The sequence below is a fragment of the Phyllobates terribilis genome, unplaced genomic scaffold (genome assembly GCF_046119375.1).
Source record: "Phyllobates terribilis strain yellow unplaced genomic scaffold, ASM4611937v1 Scaffold_170__1_contigs__length_4071412, whole genome shotgun sequence".
Lineage (NCBI taxonomy): Eukaryota > Metazoa > Chordata > Amphibia > Anura > Dendrobatidae > Phyllobates > Phyllobates terribilis.
The window spans coordinates 304,924-324,336 of NW_027362930.1; the positions used below are offsets into that span (position 1 = coordinate 304,924).

A 19,413-nucleotide genomic window follows, 5' to 3' on the forward strand; every position below is an offset into this window, starting at 1 on the left:
AGTAAAAAGGGAGAGCTAGAAAGATAGCATTGCATCACATTACATGGCAATGCAATGCAATGCACAGTTGCTGAAGTTGAACCAAAATGAGCTTGTAATCTGGCTTCTGCAACTTTGAACATGAAAAATCCAATGAGGAGAAGAAAAGCAAAGCCAAAGAGTCCATCCCAAAATCCGACAAACAAGCAAAATGAAGAAAAAACATTGAATTCAATTCTTTCTGATTTTAGAAACTGCATTAAAGAAGGGGTGCACCGGTCCTGGAGATACTGCAATACCAGGTCAATGCGTGGAGTGGACAGAGCAAGCTCTTTTTCCATCTCCCTGTTCTAAAAATCCATTTAATATATGGTCCCCAGATAGGGGACGTATCAGATATTAAACTGATAAGAACAGATACTACACTTGATCTTAGCCAAAAGGCCGAGAAGCGATAACCAGAATTGGTTTCAAACTACGGAGCCACCCAAGGATCCTGAAAAGTCCATTTGTGGAGATGAGCTCCTGGACTCCCGTTAAGAAGACATGTTGTCAACCTCTAGATCCCTTACATGCCTGCACTTTTCGGCTTGCTGCTGCTGCAATCCACGCGTTTTAGATCTGCATAACTCCACCTCTTTAAACACAGCACCTTCACCCCCTGCTGTTCCCACCCGCCTCAACACCGTTGGAAGGGAGGAGAACCAATTAAGGCGGGGGGTGGGGTGGAACGAGCAGCTGTCTACCCTTAGCAGGAGGGCTCCTGATTACATACCTCTCCTGCTGCTGCTGCTGCTGGCTGTCCAGCAGCAGACTGAAGGTGGCTGCTGCTGTGCACAGGTATATAAAGGCTCAGAGCCTATTATGACACGCGCAGCCAGCGTTCCATTGCCACATTCCATCTACTGCAGGCAGGATACCTGGCTGGCTGAATGTCGCTGAGAAGCTCACAGAGACCGCCATAAGCAACAGTTTAACAGAATGCCACAGACTAATCAACCAAACTTTTTGGGTTGGGTTCTCTTTTATAGTCTGCAGGCATTAAATGAAAGAAGTCAGTGTTCCAGCAGAAGGAGACAACGTTTCAGAAAAGGCATTGTAGCAAACCAAAAAAGAAATTTTAAGCGCAGCAGAGTAACCAGCGCACATACCTGTTAGCTCAGGTGAGTTTAAAAGGCTGCTGTTGATAACAAGGGCATTTGCTAAATAGATGGTGTGTGTGCAACAATATACTGAAAGGTCAATTATATTGTGCAGCTTATCTCACCACCTGTAGTTATTTAGGTGAAAGCTCCAAAATGCTTGCCTAATATGTCTGTTTATCCAAAAGGAAGTAAAAAGGGAGAGCTAGAAAGATTGCATTGCATCACATTACATGGCAATGCAATGCACAGTTGCTGAAGTTGAACCAAAATGAGCTTGTAATCTGGCTTCTGCAACTTTGAACATGAAAAATCCAATGAGGAGAAGAAAAGCAAAGCCAAAGAGTCCATCCCAAAATCCGACAAACAAGCAAAATGAACAAAAAACATTGAATTCAATTCTTTCTGATTTTAGAAACTGCATTAAAGAAGGGGTGCACCGGTCCTGGAGATACTGCAATACCAGGTCAATGCGTGGAGTGGACAGAGCAAGCTCTTTTTCCATCTCCCTGTTCTAAAAATCCATTTAATATATGGTCCCCAGATAGGGGACATATCAGATATTAAACTGATAAGAACAGATACTACACTTGATCTTAGCCAAAAGGCCGAGAAGCGATAACCAGAATTGGTTTCAAACTACGGAGCCACCCAAGGATCCTGAAAAGTCCATTTGTGGAGATGAGCTCCTGGACTCCCGTTAAGAAGACATGTTGTCAACCTCTAGATCCCTTACATGCCTGCACTTTTCGGCTTGCTGCTGCTGCAATCCACGCGTTTTAGATCTGCATAACTCCACCTCTTTAAACACAGCACCTTCACCCCCTGCTGTTCCCACCCGCCTCAACACCGTTGGAAGGGAGGAGAACCAATTAAGGCGGGGGGTGGGGTGGAACGAGCAGCTGTCTACCCTTAGCAGGAGGGCTCCTGATTACATACCTCTCCTGCTGCTGCTGCTGCTGGCTGTCCAGCAGCAGACTGAAGGTGGCTGCTGCTGTGCACAGGTATATAAAGGCTCAGAGCCTATTATGACACGCGCAGCCAGCGTTCCATTGCCACATTCCATCTACTGCAGGCAGGATACCTGGCTGGCTGAATGTCGCTGAGAAGCTCACAGAGACCGCCATAAGCAACAGTTTAACAGAATGCCACAGACTAATCAACCAAACTTTTTGGGTTGGGTTCTCTTTTATAGTCTGCAGGCATTAAATGAAAGAAGTCAGTGTTCCAGCAGAAGGAGACAACGTTTCAGAAAAGGCATTGTAGCAAACCAAAAAAGAAATTTTAAGCGCAGCAGAGTAACCAGCGCACATACCTGTTAGCTCAGGTGAGTTTAAAAGGCTGCTGTTGATAACAAGGGCATTTGCTAAATAGATGGTGTGTGTGCAACAATATACTGAAAGGTCAATTATATTGTGCAGCTTATCTCACCACCTGTAGTTATTTAGGTGAAAGCTCCAAAATGCTTGCCTAATATGTCTGTTTATCCAAAAGGAAGTAAAAAGGGAGAGCTAGAAAGATAGCATTGCATCACATTACATGGCAATGCAATGCACAGTTGCTGAAGTTGAACCAAAATGAGCTTGTAATCTGGCTTCTGCAACTTTGAACATGAAAAATCCAATGAGGAGAAGAAAAGCAAAGCCAAAGAGTCCATCCCAAAATCCGACAAACAAGCAAAATGAACCAAAAACATTGAATTCAATTCTTTCTGATTTTAGAAACTGCATTAAAGAAGGGGTGCACCGGTCCTGGAGATACTGCAATACCAGGTCAATGCGTGGAGTGGACAGAGCAAGCTCTTTTTCCATCTCCCTGTTCTAAAAATCCATTTAATATATGGTCCCCAGATAGGGGACGTATCAGATATTAAACTGATAAGAACAGATTTTTTTTTTTGATTGAATATATCTTTTATTAGCACAAAAAATAAGTTAACAGACAGTGTACAGTGCCGCAGCCCAGTACACACAGAATTCTACATCATATTTACATAGCATGAGGATACGACGCACTAACTAGACACATCACACCCCTATGCTACACAAAACACTCAATCTGAAAGAAAAAGCATGTCAATCAATACAGTACGAAGAATCGTGATAAGAGATGGGGATTGGGAAAAAGGGGATGGGGAGGGGAAAATCACAGGCCCGAAGCTTTATTGAAAGACAAGACACATAAGGGGAGAGGGGGAGGAGGGGTTTAGTCCTCATCCTCGTCCTCCGGACCGTCCACGATGGAATAGTCTCTGAGCAGGCTGTGGATCAGCCTGCGGCAGTCCTGGATGGACATCCTCTCCCTCCTCAAGATGAGCTGGTTCCTGGCGACCCAAACGGCATCCTTGAAGCAGTTCATAAGGCGCCAAGCCTCCTGGATGGCTCCGACGGTATGAACCCCAGGGAAGAGTCCGTAAAGCACAGAATGGTGCGATAGGCTCGCCCTGGGGACAGAGTTCCTCAGGTCGTCCTCAAGGGCAGTCAACAGGCGCTGTGCAAATCCGCAGTCCCAAAAAGTGTGCAAAGATGTTTCCTCCACGAAGGGGCACCTTGGGCAGTACCGGGTCTTGCACAGGTTCCGGGCATGCATGAATGACCGGACGGGCAGTCCGCCCTGAATTGCCATCCACGACAAGTCCTTGTGCCCGTTGGTCAGCCTGTCAGACGACACATTTGTCCACACAGTCTCCAGCGTGTCCTGGTGAAGTCCTGTGATGTTCTCCACGTCATCCTTGGCTCTGATGAGCTTGTGGATAGTTTTGGGCTTCCACAAGTCGGGCTCGAGTCCCTCCAGTTGATGTTCCCCCACAAATCGAACGACGTCTCCGTAGAACCATGGCGTCGTCCAGTTGTAGGGGAAGGAGCTGTCCCACTTGTCCCAGCCGAGTCGCCTCCAAAGAGGAAGCAGGAAGAAGCGAGACATGGACCTGCCCGCGGAGCCATTCTTGACTTGCAAAGTCCGGCGGACACAATCACACACAAAAGAGGATCGCAGGAGGGTGGGGATATCTGGAACGCCCTTCCCACCCTTGCGAGGCTCCTTGTACATGACGGCCCGCCTGACTCTGTCCATCTTGGATCCCCAGACAAAGTGAAACACTGTCCTGGTAATGGCCCTGCACACAGTGACGTGTGGGGGCCAGGCCTGCGCCGTGTACTGCAAGACGGGCAGGACCTCATTACGCAGGACGAGTGCCTTACCCTCACAAGTGAGGTGTCTGAGGCTCCAGAGTCCGATCCGTTGCTTCACTTTGGCCAAGCGTTCTTGCCAGGACTTGAGGGCCGCTCCTTCCTTCCCGAACCAGACTCCCAGCACCTTGAGGAAATCCGGTTGAATGTTGAAGGAGAAGAGGGCGGAGGAGGCCGGCTGCCAATCCCCGAAGAGCATGGCTTCCGACTTCCTGCAGTTGACTTTGGCCCCTGAAGCCCGGCCGAACCTCTCACACGTCTGGACGAGGGCGTCGACTGAACCACGATCAGCGCAGAAGACGGTGACGTCGTCCATGTAGAGCGAGCACTTGACCTCGTGTCGTCCCGGACCCGGTGCGGTGATCCCTCTGATCTCTCCATTCTGCCGGATAGCCTCTGCGAAGAGTTCTATAACACAAACAAAAAGAAGAGGTGATAGAGGGCAGCCTTGTCTGACCCCAGAGAGGACAGGGAAGGGGTCAGTCTTCCAGCCGTTCACCAACACCGAGCTGTGGATATCAAAATACATCAGACGGACATACGAACAAAACATGTTACCCAAACCTAACCGGTGCAGAGCTCGGCCCATGAACTCGTGGGAAACCCGGTCGAAGGCCTTCTCCTGATCCAAGGAGACCAGGGCCGCGTGTGCGCGGCGGACCTTGATGTACTCGACCGTGTCCCGCACGAGAGCGAGGCTGTCTGCGATGCGACGTCCAGGGATGCCGCAGGTCTGGTCCGGGTGGATGATCCGTCTGATGACCGTCTTAAGTCGTGTCGCCATCGTCTTGGCCAGGATCTTGTAGTCCACGTTGAGCAGAGTGATGGGACGCCAATTCCTCAGGTCGCACCTCTCTCCCTTCCGCTTGTACAGGATCGTGACCATTCCTTCCCTCAAAGATGGAGGCATTCTACCCTCCACCACCATCTCCTCGTACAGGTCCAACAGGTCCGGACAGATGAGGTCTCCCAGCGCTACATAGAGCTCCGCTGGAAGACCATCACTGCCCGGGGTCCTGCCGGTCCTAAAGGATTTAGCGGCAGAGAGCAATTCGCCCACCATCAGAGGTTTGTCCAAGGCTGCCGTGCCTGCAGGATCAAGATGGTTAGTGATACCTGACAGGAACTTATCAGCAGCGTCGGGGTCGGTAGTCTTGTGGGAGTAGAGTTTGCTGTAGAAGTCGCTGACGACCCTCATCACGTCCTCCTTCCCACGTCGCATGTTTCCGCTCTCGTCTCGCAGCTCGTTCAGGGGCGTGTGACCGGCATGAAGTTTCCTGAAAAAGAATGAGTTACATTTCTCACCCTTCTCCAGATTCTCCACTTTGGAACGGAAGACGATTCGCTTGGACTCCTCCTCAAAGTGCCTTTTCAGGCTCTTCTTGGTCTCCTCCAGCTCCTCCCTCACGTCCCAGCCGCAGTGAAGAAGGTCCTGCAGCGACCGCAGCTCGCGCTGCAGCCCTCTGAAGTCCCTCCTCTTCTCACACGCCTGTTGTCGACCCTTGGCCTGAAAGAAACAGCGAAACTCAAGTTTAACATATTCCCACCAATCAGAGACTGTTTGGAAGCTACCCTTGTAGGACTGCCACATTGCGTAGGCTGCTCTCAGCTCCTCCACGACTTCATCCTGAGCCAGCAGAGCACAATTCAGCTTCCAGGAGCCGGGGCCGGACGGAAAACCGTCGCCGAGGACACCTTGTAAGTGAATGGCTCTGTGGTCGGAGAAGAAGCAGGGGACCATCGAGCGCCTACTCTGCCTGACTGCCCGAGAGGTGAACACAAAGTCAATCCTGGAGCGGAGTGAGCCATCGGGTCGGCTCCACGAATAGTTCGTGGAGCCTCTCCCCATGGAGCCCACCACGTCCTGAAGAGAGGCCTCGGTTACCATCTCGATGAGCAGCTTGGACGTGATGTCCAACTTGGCAGATGTGCCAGAACTACGACCATCCTCCTCGATGGGGCAGTTGAAATCCCCGGCCATCACTAAGGTCCTGGTGGTGGCAAGCTGAAGCCGCAGGGTCTGGAAAAGCTCCAAACGCTCATTCTTCAGTGGGGACGCATACACGTTGATGAACCTGACAGGTTCTCCTGCCCAGTTGCCATCTACAACAAGAGCCCTGCCGCAGATGAGCTCCTGGACGGACTCAAGCGTGAATGCGCCCCCCTGATCAGAATTGCGACCCCCGCAGACTTGCAGTCACCCCCACCGGACCAGTAGGATGGACCGTGGGACCACTCCCTGGCCAGATGTTTGAAGGACCTAGAGGAGGGAAGGGAACATTCCTGCAACATATAAACATCACACAACTGGGAAGTAAGGAAGGCATAAATAGTCTGACGTCTGAACTTGTCCTTGATGCTCCTGACATTAATGGAAAATAAGTTAATATTAGCCATCATGTAGGGAAAAAAGAAAAAGTTAGCGCAGGCAATACACCTTAGTTACCACTCCGGTCGGGTGGTCCCTCGTCGGTGTTGACTGCTGGTGACGGGATCACCAGCAGGCCCTCTTCCTCCATCTGGTCAAGCAGCGCGGCCTCGATCTCGGCGACCACCAGTTCCTCCTCTTCTGGCTCGGCCACCAGGGTCTCAACCATGTGCTCCATCTCTTCTGGCTCAGGGAGGGTATCCTCCTTTTCGCCTACGAAATCCAGAATCTTCTTTTTGGAGGATTCAGTAGCAGGGCTGTCCTCCACTTTCCTCTTTCCCCGGGTTGGAACTGGGGAGACAAGAAGGGGAAAATCCTCCTCGGAATAGATAGCGGCGGGTGGAGGAAAGGTTAATTCCACCGCTACCATGGTCTGGGGAGGGAGAGTGGCTGCCGGGGCAGGGGAAAGGACACCTGCTGAGGAGTAGGGGAAGGAGGAAGAGGAAGTGGAATCCTCAGCAGGGGTGGCCGGGGTGGGGGGGGATTGGACGGGGGTGGCAGGGGGAGGGATCGAGAGAGGGGTGACAGAACTCTTACCCTCCTTTGACTTTTTCTTCTGCTTCGGAGCTGTTGGGACCGTCGCTGGGGCTTTGGCCACCGACTCCTTGACCGCTTTGGCCTTGGTCATCTCGGACTTGGCCGCTGGGGCCTTGGTTGTCGCGTCCTTGACCTTCACAGGCCTGGTCGTCGGGGCCTTGTCCTCCGGAGCTGGGGTCGTCCCAACCACCGATGCCCAGGATCTCTCACGCTTGGGGCAATCCTTGTATAGATGAGCCGCCAGCCCACACAGGTTGCAGGACGTCTTCTTCGGGCAGTCCTTCGAGCTGTGTCCCGTCACTCGACAAATCCTGCAGGCATCCTCCTTGCAGTCCTTCATCTCGTGGCCGTTCTTGCCGCATCTCCTGCAGTTCCGCGGCATGTCCGGGTAATAGATGAGGCCGTAGGAGTTGCCCAGGGAGAATGTCGGGGGCAGGTGCCGAAGTCCGTCTGAGTACGCCAGGTCCCTGTGAAGTCTAACGGTCACCGACCACTTACCTGTCCAGAAGCCGAGTCCATTCAGGATGTGAGAGGGTTCCTTCACAACCAAACAGAAGCGTCTCAGGAAGGTACAGATGTCTTGGCCTGGGGTGTGCGGGTTGCGCATGGAGACCGTGATCCTCCTTTCGTCCCTCTGGATAGGGCAGCTACCTGTAAAGGCAGAGAAAGAATTATCCGGTCCTTTTGCGCTTACCATTTCCCAGAACCTCCTGCAGGTGTTCACAGTGGCGAAGGTGACGAAGAAGATCCCCGTCAAGAAGGTCTGGATGCTGAGGGTGTCCGACCTGGAGAAGCCTCGATCCAGCAGCATCTTCTGGCAGAACACGTCCGAGGACATGTCCGGCACCCTCCCATCCACTTCCTTCAGCTTCAGGGCCACCGTCTGCCGCATCCATGGCTCCAGGGCTGGAGCTTCGTGGTGGGGCTTCTGGGGTCCCTTCTGCTGGCCAGTCGTGGAGGCAGAGTCCTTGGGGTCAGAATCGGCTCCTGGCTGGGCCCTCCTGGCTGTCCCCTGCTCCAGGCTCTTCTTTTCAGCCTTCCTCGCAGCGCTTGCCATGGCTTTCCTCCTGCAGTTACTTCTTGGAGCTGGAGCTGGAACTCTTCCCGGAATGGGTGGAGCTATGCAGATTCTTCTCCCGTCGTGTTCTGGACAAATTCCCCGAAAGGTCTTTGTCTCGATGATTTTCTTCCTCGAAGATTCCACAGGACAGCCCGATTCTTCTCCGAGTCTTCGTCTTCTTCTGGATTCTTTAGAGCTTCTTCCTCCCACCGATATCCGCCTTCCTTCTCCGATGTCAGCTGGGCTCCGAAGCTCTTCTCCTTCCGAGTTCGATCGCTCTCGTCAAGTGTAGATCGTAGCTCTTGTGTTCTTAAAAGAACAGATACTACACTTGATCTTAGCCAAAAGGCCGAGAAGCGATAACCAGAATTGGTTTCAAACTACGGAGCCACCCAAGGATCCTGAAAAGTCCATTTGTGGAGATGAGCTCCTGGACTCCCGTTAAGAAGACATGTTGTCAACCTCTAGATCCCTTACATGCCTGCACTTTTCGGCTTGCTGCTGCTGCAATCCACGCGTTTTAGATCTGCATAACTCCACCTCTTTAAACACAGCACCTTCACCCCCTGCTGTTCCCACTGGCATCAACACCGTTGGAAGGGAGGAGAACCAATTAAGGCGGGGGGTGGGGTGGAACGAGCAGCTGTCTACCCTTAGCAGGAGGGCTCCTGATTACATACCTCTCCTGCTGCTGCTGCTGCTGGCTGTCCAGCAGCAGACTGAAGGTGGCTGCTGCTGTGCACAGGTATATAAAGGCTCAGAGCCTATTATGACACGCGCAGCCAGCGTTCCATTGCCACATTCCATCTACTGCAGGTAGGATACCTGGCTGGCTGAATGTCGCTGAGAAGCTCACAGAGACCGCCATAAGCAACAGTTTAACAGAATGCCACAGACTAATCAACCAAACTTTTTGGGTTGGGTTCTCTTTTATAGTCTGCAGGCATTAAATGAAAGAAGTCAGTGTTCCAGCAGAAGGAGACAACGTTTCAGAAAAGGCATTGTAGCAAACCAAAAAAGAAATTTTAAGCGCAGCAGAGTAACCAGCGCACATACCTGTTAGCTCAGGTGAGTTTAAAAGGCTGCTGTTGATAACAAGGGCATTTGCTAAATAGATGGTGTGTGTGCAACAATATACTGAAAGGTCAATTATATTGTGCAGCTTATCTCACCACCTGTAGTTATTTAGGTGAAAGCTCCAAAATGCTTGCCTAATATGTCTGTTTATCCAAAAGGAAGTAAAAAGGGAGAGCTAGAAAGATAGCATTGCATCACATTACATGGCAATGCAATGCACAGTTGCTGAAGTTGAACCAAAATGAGCTTGTAATCTGGCTTCTGCAACTTTGAACATGAAAAATCCAATGAGGAGAAGAAAAGCAAAGCCAAAGAGTCCATCCCAAAATCCGACAAACAAGCAAAATGAACAAAAAACATTGAATTCAATTCTTTCTGATTTTAGAAACTGCATTAAAGAAGGGGTGCACCGGTCCTGGAGATACTGCAATACCAGGTCAATGCGTGGAGTGGACAGAGCAAGCTCTTTTTCCATCTCCCTGTTCTAAAAATCCATTTAATATATGGTCCCCAGATAGGGGACGTATCAGATATTAAACTGATAAGAACAGATACTACACTTGATCTTAGCCAAAAGGCCGAGAAGCGATAACCAGAATTGGTTTCAAACTACGGAGCCACCCAAGGATCCTGAAAAGTCCATTTGTGGAGATGAGCTCCTGGACTCCCGTTAAGAAGACATGTTGTCAACCTCTAGATCTTACATGCCTGCACTTTTCGGCTTGCTGCTGCTGCAATCCACGCGTTTTAGATCTGCATAACTCCACCTCTTTAAACACAGCACCTTCACCCCCTGCTGTTCCCACCCGCCTCAACACCGTTGGAAGGGAGGAGAACCAATTAAGGCGGGGGGTGGGGTGGAACGAGCAGCTGTCTACCCTTAGCAGGAGGGCTCCTGATTACATACCTCTCCTGCTGCTGCTGCTGCTGGCTGTCCAGCAGCAGACTGAAGGTGGCTGCTGCTGTGCACAGGTATATAAAGGCTCAGAGCCTATTATGACACGCGCAGCCAGCGTTCCATTGCCACATTCCATCTACTGCAGGCAGGATACCTGGCTGGCTGAATGTCGCTGAGAAGCTCACAGAGACCGCCATAAGCAACAGTTTAACAGAATGCCACAGACTAATCAACCAAACTTTTTGGGTTGGGTTCTCTTTTATAGTCTGCAGGCATTAAATGAAAGAAGTCAGTGTTCCAGCAGAAGGAGACAACGTTTCAGAAAAGGCATTGTAGCAAACCAAAAAAGAAATTTTAAGCGCAGCAGAGTAACCAGCGCACATACCTGTTAGCTCAGGTGAGTTTAAAAGGCTGCTGTTGATAACAAGGGCATTTGCTAAATAGATGGTGTGTGTGCAACAATATACTGAAAGGTCAATTATATTGTGCAGCTTATCTCACCACCTGTAGTTATTTAGGTGAAAGCTCCAAAATGCTTGCCTAATATGTCTGTTTATCCAAAAGGAAGTAAAAAGGGAGAGCTAGAAAGATAGCATTGCATCACATTACATGGCAATGCAATGCACAGTTGCTGAAGTTGAACCAAAATGAGCTTGTAATCTGGCTTCTGCAACTTTGAACATGAAAAATCCAATGAGGAGAAGAAAAGCAAAGCCAAAGAGTCCATCCCAAAATCCGACAAACAAGCAAAATGAAGAAAAAACATTGAATTCAACTCTTTCTGATTTTAGAAACTGCATTAAAGAAGGGGTGCACCGGTCCTGGAGATACTGCAATACCAGGTCAATGCGTGGAGTGGACAGAGCAAGCTCTTTTTCCATCTCCCTGTTCTAAAAATCCATTTAATATATGGTCCCCAGATAGGGGACATATCAGATATTAAACTGATAAGAACAGATACTACACTTGATCTTAGCCAAAAGGCCGAGAAGCGATAACCAGAATTGGTTTCAAACTACGGAGCCACCCAAGGATCCTGAAAAGTCCATTTGTGGAGATGAGCTCCTGGACTCCCGTTAAGAAGACATGTTGTCAACCTCTAGATCCCTTACATGCCTGCACTTTTCGGCTTGCTGCTGCTGCAATCCACGCGTTTTAGATCTGCATAACTCCACCTCTTTAAACACAGCACCTTCACCCCCTGCTGTTCCCACCCGCCTCAACACCGTTGGAAGGGAGGAGAACCAATTAAGGCGGGGGGTGGGGTGGAACGAGCAGCTGTCTACCCTTAGCAGGAGGGCTCCTGATTACATACCTCTCCTGCTGCTGCTGCTGCTGGCTGTCCAGCAGCAGACTGAAGGTGGCTGCTGCTGTGCACAGGTATATAAAGGCTCAGAGCCTATTATGACACGCGCAGCCAGCGTTCCATTGCCACATTCCATCTACTGCAGGCAGGATACCTGGCTGGCTGAATGTCGCTGAGAAGCTCACAGAGACCGCCATAAGCAACAGTTTAACAGAATGCCACAGACTAATCAACCAAACATTTTGGGTTGGGTTCTCTTTTATAGTCTGCAGGCATTAAATGAAAGAAGTCAGTGTTCCAGCAGAAGGAGACAACGTTTCAGAAAAGGCATTGTAGCAAACCAAAAAAGAAATTTTAAGCGCAGCAGAGTAACCAGCGCACATACCTGTTAGCTCAGGTGAGTTTAAAAGGCTGCTGTTGATAACAAGGGCATTTGCTAAATAGATGGTGTGTGTGCAACAATATACTGAAAGGTCAATTATATTGTGCAGCTTATCTCACCACCTGTAGTTATTTAGGTGAAAGCTCCAAAATGCTTGCCTAATATGTCTGTTTATCCAAAAGGAAGTAAAAAGGGAGAGCTAGAAAGATAGCATTGCATCACATTACATGGCAATGCAATGCACAGTTGCTGAAGTTGAACCAAAATGAGCTTGTAATCTGGCTTCTGCAACTTTGAACATGAAAAATCCAATGAGGAGAAGAAAAGCAAAGCCAAAGAGTCCATCCCAAAATCCGACAAACAAGCAAAATGAACAAAAAACATTGAATTCAATTCTTTCTGATTTTAGAAACTGCATTAAAGAAGGGGTGCACCGGTCCTGGAGATACTGCAATACCAGGTCAATGCGTGGAGTGGACAGAGCAAGCTCTTTTTCCATCTCCCTGTTCTAAAAATCCATTTAATATATGGTCCCCAGATAGGGGACGTATCAGATATTAAACTGATAAGAACAGATACTACACTTGATCTTAGCCAAAAGGCCGAGAAGCGATAACCAGAATTGGTTTCAAACTACGGAGCCACCCAAGGATCCTGAAAAGTCCATTTGTGGAGATGAGCTCCTGGACTCCCGTTAAGAAGACATGTTGTCAACCTCTAGATCCCTTACATGCCTGCACTTTTCGGCTTGCTGCTGCTGCAATCCACGCGTTTTAGATCTGCATAACTCCACCTCTTTAAACACAGCACCTTCACCTCCTGCTGTTCCCACCCGCCTCAACACCGTTGGAAGGGAGGAGAACCAATTAAGGCGGGGGGTGGGGTGGAACGAGCAGCTGTCTACCCTTAGCAGGAGGGCTCCTGATTACATACCTCTCCTGCTGCTGCTGCTGCTGGCTGTCCAGCAGCAGACTGAAGGTGGCTGCTGCTGTGCACAGGTATATAAAGGCTCAGAGCCTATTATGACACGCGCAGCCAGCGTTCCATTGCCACATTCCATCTACTGCAGGCAGGATACCTGGCTGGCTGAATGTCGCTGAGAAGCTCACAGAGACCGCCATAAGCAACAGTTTAACAGAATGCCACAGACTAATCAACCAAACTTTTTGGGTTGGGTTCTCTTTTATAGTCTGCAGGCATTAAATGAAAGAAGTCAGTGTTCCAGCAGAAGGAGACAACGTTTCAGAAAAGGCATTGTAGCAAACCAAAAAAGAAATTTTAAGTGCAGCAGAGTAACCAGCGCACATACCTGTTAGCTCAGGTGAGTTTAAAAGGCTGCTGTTGATAACAAGGGCATTTGCTAAATAGATGGTGTGTGTGCAACAATATACTGAAAGGTCAATTATATTGTGCAGCTTATCTCACCACCTGTAGTTATTTAGGTGAAAGCTCCAAAATGCTTGCCTAATATGTCTGTTTATCCAAAAGGAAGTAAAAAGGGAGAGCTAGAAAGATAGCATTGCATCACATTACATGGCAATGCAATGCACAGTTGCTGAAGTTGAACCAAAATGAGCTTGTAATCTGGCTTCTGCAACTTTGAACATGAAAAATCCAATGAGGAGAAGAAAAGCAAAGCCAAAGAGTCCATCCCAAAATCCGACAAACAAGCAAAATGAACAAAAAACATTGAATTCAATTCTTTCTGATTTTAGAAACTGCATTAAAGAAGGGGTGCAACGGTCCTGGAGATACTGCAATACCAGGTCAATGCGTGGAGTGGACAGAGCAAGCTCTTTTTCCATCTCCCTGTTCTAAAAATCCATTTAATATATGGTCCCCAGATAGGGGACGTATCAGATATTAAACTGATAAGAACAGATACTACACTTGATCTTAGCCAAAAGTCCGAGAAGCGATAACCAGAATTGGTTTCAAACTACGGAGCCACCCAAGGATCCTGAAAAGTCCATTTGTGGAGATGAGCTCCTGGACTCCCGTTAAGAAGACATGTTGTCAACCTCTAGATCCCTTACATGCCTGCACTTTTCGGCTTGCTGCTGCTGCAATCCACGCGTTTTAGATCTGCATAACTCCACCTCTTTAAACACAGCACCTTCACCCCCTGCTGTTCCCACCCGCCTCAACACCGTTGGAAGGGAGGAGAACCAATTAAGGCGGGGGGTGGGGTGGAACGAGCAGCTGTCTACCCTTAGCAGGAGGGCTCCTGATTACATACCTCTCCTGCTGCTGCTGCTGCTGGCTGTCCAGCAGCAGACTGAAGGTGGCTGCTGCTGTGCACAGGTATATAAAGGCTCAGAGCCTATTATAACACGCGCAGCCAGCGTTCCATTGCCACATTCCATCTACTGCAGGCAGGATACCTGGCTGGCTGAATGTCGCTGAGAAGCTCACAGAGACCGCCATAAGCAACAGTTTAACAGAATGCCACAGACTAATCAACCAAACTTTTTGGGTTGGGTTCTCTTTTATAGTCTGCAGGCATTAAATGAAAGAAGTCAGTGTTCCAGCAGAAGGAGACAACGTTTCAGAAAAGGCATTGTAGCAAACCAAAAAAGAAATTTTAAGCGCAGCAGAGTAACCAGCGCACATACCTGTTAGCTCAGGTGAGTTTAAAAGGCTGCTGTTGATAACAAGGGCATTTGCTAAATAGATGGTGTGTGTGCAACAATATACTGAAAGGTCAATTATATTGTGCAGCTTATCTCACCACCTGTAGTTATTTAGGTGAAAGCTCCAAAATGCTTGCCTAATATGTCTGTTTATCCAAAAGGAAGTAAAAAGGGAGAGCTAGAAAGATAGCATTGCATCACATTACATGGCAATGCAATGCACAGTTGCTGAAGTTGAACCAAAATGAGCTTGTAATCTGGCTTCTGCAACTTTGAACATGAAAAATCCAATGAGGAGAAGAAAAGCAAAGCCAAAGAGTCCATCCCAAAATCCGACAAACAAGCAAAATGAACAAAAAACATTGAATTCAATTCTTTCTGATTTTAGAAACTGCATTAAAGAAGGGGTGCACCGGTCCTGGAGATACTGCAATACCAGGTCAATGCGTGGAGTGGACAGAGCAAGCTCTTTTTCCATCTCCCTGTTCTAAAAATCCATTTAATATATGGTCCCCAGATAGGGGACGTATCAGATATTAAACTGATAAGAACAGATTTTTTTTTTTTTTTATCGAAAGCCCGAATTCGTGTACAAAACCCGAGTGCGCTTAAAAATGTGACAAGTGCCACAAAAAAAAAGTGCACTAGGATGCTGGTCTTCTTGAAACCCTCTCCAAAAGGAGAAGGGTCCCCCAAACCATTCCCCGTCCCTCCGAGCCAGAAGGCCACAGCGAGGCACAGGGACAAATAGCCACCTCCAGCCGGAGCCAGAGGCGACCCAATCTTACCCTCAATACCTGCCCGAGTTCTCACCCGAGCAAGGCACTGGGAGCCAAAGACTGTGCTCCCCTCCCGGAAGAGGGGAGCCAACAACGCTCTCCTCCCGAAAGAGGAAAGCCAGGGGGGTTCAGGGGGGAGCGGAACCTGATGGCCACACACTCCCCCCCTAGACCTGCCAAGAGAGGAACCCGTAAGGGAACCGCATCCCGACAAAATCCTAGTAAGGACGTGGACACACGTGAAAAAGTGGACACACAGTGACAAAAAAAAATTAAATAAATAGTGAAGGTTTCACAGTATAATACTGCCCGGACCTTCGACCGGGAATTGAAAAATTCCCCATCCTAAGGCCAGAAGGCCCGGAATAAGGGTGTGTGTGAAGAAAGAAATATTGAAGTGCTAGTGCAAATGTGCCATAAACTCAAGTGGGGTTACCAATCCCAGTGAGTTAAGGCACCCCAGGGTCACCACTCCTGGGGCACTTCACACTTCGGGCTTTCGATCTTCCCCGGCCCAATGGCGTCGATCCTGGGGGGCCATGCTTTCCACCAGATGACTATATTAGCCACCTGGCGTACTAACAAGCGCCTAAACCCCAGTGTGCATAATGTATCAATCTACTAGGGCGGCAAACATCCAAAACCGCCTTTTCGAAAGATACTACACTTGATCTTAGCCAAAAGGCCGAGAAGCGATAACCAGAATTGGTTTCAAACTACGGAGCCACCCAAGGATCCTGAAAAGTCCATTTGTGGAGATGAGCTCCTGGACTCCCGTTAAGAAGACATGTTGTCAACCTCTAGATCCCTTACATGCCTGCACTTTTCGGCTTGCTGCTGCTGCAATCCACGCGTTTTAGATCTGCATAACTCCACCTCTTTAAACACAGCACCTTCACCCCCTGCTGTTCCCACCCGCCTCAACACCGTTGGAAGGGAGGAGAACCAATTAAGGCGGGGGGTGGGGTGGAACGAGCAGCTGTCTACCCTTAGCAGGAGGGCTCCTGATTACATACCTCTCCTGCTGCTGCTGCTGCTGGCTGTCCAGCAGCAGACTGAAGGTGGCTGCTGCTGTGCACAGGTATATAAAGGCTCAGAGCCTATTATGACACGCGCAGCCAGCGTTCCATTGCCACATTCCATCTACTGCAGGCAGGATACCTGGCTGGCTGAATGTCGCTGAGAAGCTCACAGAGACCGCCATAAGCAACAGTTTAACAGAATGCCACAGACTAATCAACCAAACTTTTTGGGTTGGGTTCTCTTTTATAGTCTGCAGGCATTAAATGAAAGAAGTCAGTGTTCCAGCAGAAGGAGACAACGTTTCAGAAAAGGCATTGTAGCAAACCAAAAAAGAAATTTTAAGCGCAGCAGAGTAACCAGCGCACATACCTGTTAGCTCAGGTGAGTTTAAAAGGCTGCTGTTGATAACAAGGGCATTTGCTAAATAGATGGTGTGTGTGCAACAATATACTGAAAGGTCAATTATATTGTGCAGCTTATCTCACCACCTGTAGTTATTTAGGTGAAAGCTCCAAAATGCTTGCCTAATATGTCTGTTTATCCAAAAGGAAGTAAAAAGGGAGAGCTAGAAAGATAGCATTGCATCATATTACATGGCAATGCAATGCACAGTTGCTGAAGTTGAACCAAAATGAGCTTGTAATCTGGCTTCTGCAACTTTGAACATGAAAAATCCAATGAGGAGAAGAAAAGCAAAGCCAAAGAGTCCATCCCAAAATCCGACAAACAAGCAAAATGAACAAAAAACATTGAATTCAATTCTTTCTGATTTTAGAAACTGCATTAAAGAAGGGGTGCACCGGTCCTGGAGATACTGCAATACCAGGTCAATGCGTGGAGTGGACAGAGCAAGCTCTTTTTCCATCTCCCTGTTCTAAAAATCCATTTAATATATGGTCCCCAGATAGGGGACGTATCAGATATTAAACTGATAAGAACAGATACTACACTTGATCTTAGCCAAAAGGCCGAGAAGCGATAACCAGAATTGGTTTCAAACTACGGAGCCACCCAAGGATCCTGAAAAGTCCATTTGTGGAGATGAGCTCCTGGACTCCCGTTAAGAAGACATGTTGTCAACCTCTAGATCCCTTACATGCCTGCACTTTTCGGCTTGCTGCTGCTGCAATCCACGCGTTTTAGATCTGCATAACTCCACCTCTTTAAACACAGCACCTTCACCCCCTGCTGTTCCCACCCGCCTCAACACCGTTGGAAGGGAGGAGAACCAATTAAGGCGGGGGGTGGGGTGGAACGAGCAGCTGTCTACCCTTAGCAGGAGGGCTCCTGATTACATACCTCTCCTGCTGCTGCTGCTGCTGCTGGCTGTCCAGCAGCAGACTGAAGGTGGCTGCTGCTGTGCACAGGTATATAAAGGCTCAGAGCCTATTATGACACGCGCAGCCAGCGTTCCATTGCCACATTCCATCTACTGCAGGCAGGATACCTGGCTGGCTGAATGTCGCTGAGAAGCTCACAGAGACCGCCATAAGCAACAGTTTAACAGAATGCCACAGACTAATCAACCAAACTTTTTGGGTTGGGTTCTCTTTTATAGTCTGCAGGCATTAAATGAAAGAAGTCAGTGTTCCAGCAGAAGGAGACAACGTTTCAGAAAAGGCATTGTAGCAAACCAAAAAAGAAATTTTAAGCGCAGCAGAGTAACCAGCGCACATACCTGTTAGCTCAGGTGAGTTTAAAAGGCTGCTGTTGATAACAAGGGCATTTGCTAAATAGATGGTGTGTGTGCAACAATATACTGAAAGGTCAATTATATTGTGCAGCTTATCTCACCACCTGTAGTTATTTAGGTGAAAGCTCCAAAATGCTTGCCTAATATGTCTGTTTATCCAAAAGGAAGTAAAAAGGGAGAGCTAGAAAGATAGCATTGCATCACATTACATGGCAATGCAATGCACAGTTGCTGAAGTTGAACCAAAATGAGCTTGTAATCTGGCTTCTGCAACTTTGAACATGAAAAATCCAATGAGGAGAAGAAAAGCAAAGCCAAAGAGTCCATCCCAAAATCCGACAAACAAGCAAAATGAACAAAAAACATTGAATTCAATTCTTTCTGATTTTAGAAACTGCATTAAAGAAGGGGTGCACCGGTCCTGGAGATACTGCAATACCAGGTCAATGCGTGGAGTGGACAGAGCAAGCTCTTTTTCCATCTCCCTGTTCTAAAAATCCATTTAATATATGGTCCCCAGATAGGGGACGTATCAGATATTAAACTGATAAGAACAGATACTACACTTGATCTTAGCCAAAAGGCCGAGAAGCGATAACCAGAATTGGTTTCAAACTACGGAGCCACCCAAGGATCCTGAAAAGTCCATTTGTGGAGATGAGCTCCTGGACTCCCGTTAAGAAGACATGTTGTCAACCTCTAGATCCCTTACATGCCTGCACTTTTCGGCTTGCTGCTGCTGCAATCCACGCGTTTTAGATCTGCATAACTCCACCTCTTTAAACACAGCACCTTCACCCCCTGCTGTTCCCACCCGCCTCAACACCGTTGGAAGGGAGGAGAACCAATTAAGGCGGGGGGTGGGGTGGAACGAGCAGCTGTCTACCCTTAGCAGGAGGGCTCCTGATTACATACCTCTCCTGCTGCTGCTGCTGCTGGCTGTCCAGCAGCAGACTGAAGGTGGCTGCTGCTGTGCACAGGTATATAAAGGCTCAGAGCCTATTATGACACGCGCAGCCAGCGTTCCATTGCCACATTCCATCTACTGCAGGCAGGATACCTGGCTGGCTGAATGTCGCTGAGAAGCTCACAGAGACCGCCATAAGCAACAGTTTAACAGAATGCCACAGACTAATCAACCAAACTTTTTGGGTTGGGTTCTCTTTTATAGTCTGCAGGCATTAAATGAAAGAAGTCAGTGTTCCAGCAGAAGGAGACAACGTTTCAGAAAAGGCATTGTAGCAAACCAAAAAAGAAATTTTAAGCGCAGCAGAGTAACCAGCGCACA

General features: G+C 48.5%; 10 non-coding genes and 2 pseudogenes across 10 annotated transcripts; all 12 read right to left on the minus strand.

Moving 5' to 3' along the window:
- Positions 1 to 244: 244 nt before the first annotated feature.
- On the minus strand, positions 245 to 435 carry LOC141212338 (U2 spliceosomal RNA). The gene has a single exon (XR_012282148.1). It is a non-coding gene; the product is annotated as a U2 spliceosomal RNA (small nuclear RNA).
- A 1,115-nt stretch (positions 436 to 1,550) lies between these two features.
- Positions 1,551 to 1,741, minus strand: LOC141211958 (U2 spliceosomal RNA). Its single transcript, XR_012281780.1, has one exon. It is a non-coding gene; the product is annotated as a U2 spliceosomal RNA (small nuclear RNA).
- A 1,115-nt stretch (positions 1,742 to 2,856) lies between these two features.
- LOC141211627 (U2 spliceosomal RNA) lies at positions 2,857 to 3,054 on the minus strand. Its single transcript, XR_012281594.1, has one exon. It is a non-coding gene; the product is annotated as a U2 spliceosomal RNA (small nuclear RNA).
- Positions 3,055 to 8,617: 5,563 nt separating this feature from the next.
- Positions 8,618 to 8,695, minus strand: LOC141211814 (U2 spliceosomal RNA; annotated as a pseudogene).
- Positions 8,696 to 9,810: 1,115 nt separating this feature from the next.
- On the minus strand, positions 9,811 to 10,001 carry LOC141211115 (U2 spliceosomal RNA). Its single transcript, XR_012281101.1, has one exon. It is a non-coding gene; the product is annotated as a U2 spliceosomal RNA (small nuclear RNA).
- A 1,113-nt stretch (positions 10,002 to 11,114) lies between these two features.
- LOC141211970 (U2 spliceosomal RNA) lies at positions 11,115 to 11,305 on the minus strand. The gene has a single exon (XR_012281791.1). It is a non-coding gene; the product is annotated as a U2 spliceosomal RNA (small nuclear RNA).
- A 1,115-nt stretch (positions 11,306 to 12,420) lies between these two features.
- LOC141211126 (U2 spliceosomal RNA) lies at positions 12,421 to 12,611 on the minus strand. Its single transcript, XR_012281112.1, has one exon. It is a non-coding gene; the product is annotated as a U2 spliceosomal RNA (small nuclear RNA).
- A 1,115-nt stretch (positions 12,612 to 13,726) lies between these two features.
- LOC141211579 (U2 spliceosomal RNA) lies at positions 13,727 to 13,917 on the minus strand. Its single transcript, XR_012281550.1, has one exon. It is a non-coding gene; the product is annotated as a U2 spliceosomal RNA (small nuclear RNA).
- Positions 13,918 to 15,032: 1,115 nt separating this feature from the next.
- On the minus strand, positions 15,033 to 15,219 carry LOC141211741 (U2 spliceosomal RNA). Its single transcript, XR_012281677.1, has one exon. It is a non-coding gene; the product is annotated as a U2 spliceosomal RNA (small nuclear RNA).
- Positions 15,220 to 16,014: 795 nt separating this feature from the next.
- On the minus strand, positions 16,015 to 16,106 carry LOC141211853 (U2 spliceosomal RNA; annotated as a pseudogene).
- A 1,115-nt stretch (positions 16,107 to 17,221) lies between these two features.
- LOC141211138 (U2 spliceosomal RNA) lies at positions 17,222 to 17,412 on the minus strand. Its single transcript, XR_012281123.1, has one exon. It is a non-coding gene; the product is annotated as a U2 spliceosomal RNA (small nuclear RNA).
- A 1,118-nt stretch (positions 17,413 to 18,530) lies between these two features.
- On the minus strand, positions 18,531 to 18,721 carry LOC141211150 (U2 spliceosomal RNA). The gene has a single exon (XR_012281134.1). It is a non-coding gene; the product is annotated as a U2 spliceosomal RNA (small nuclear RNA).
- Between the last annotated feature and the right edge of the window lie 692 nt (positions 18,722 to 19,413).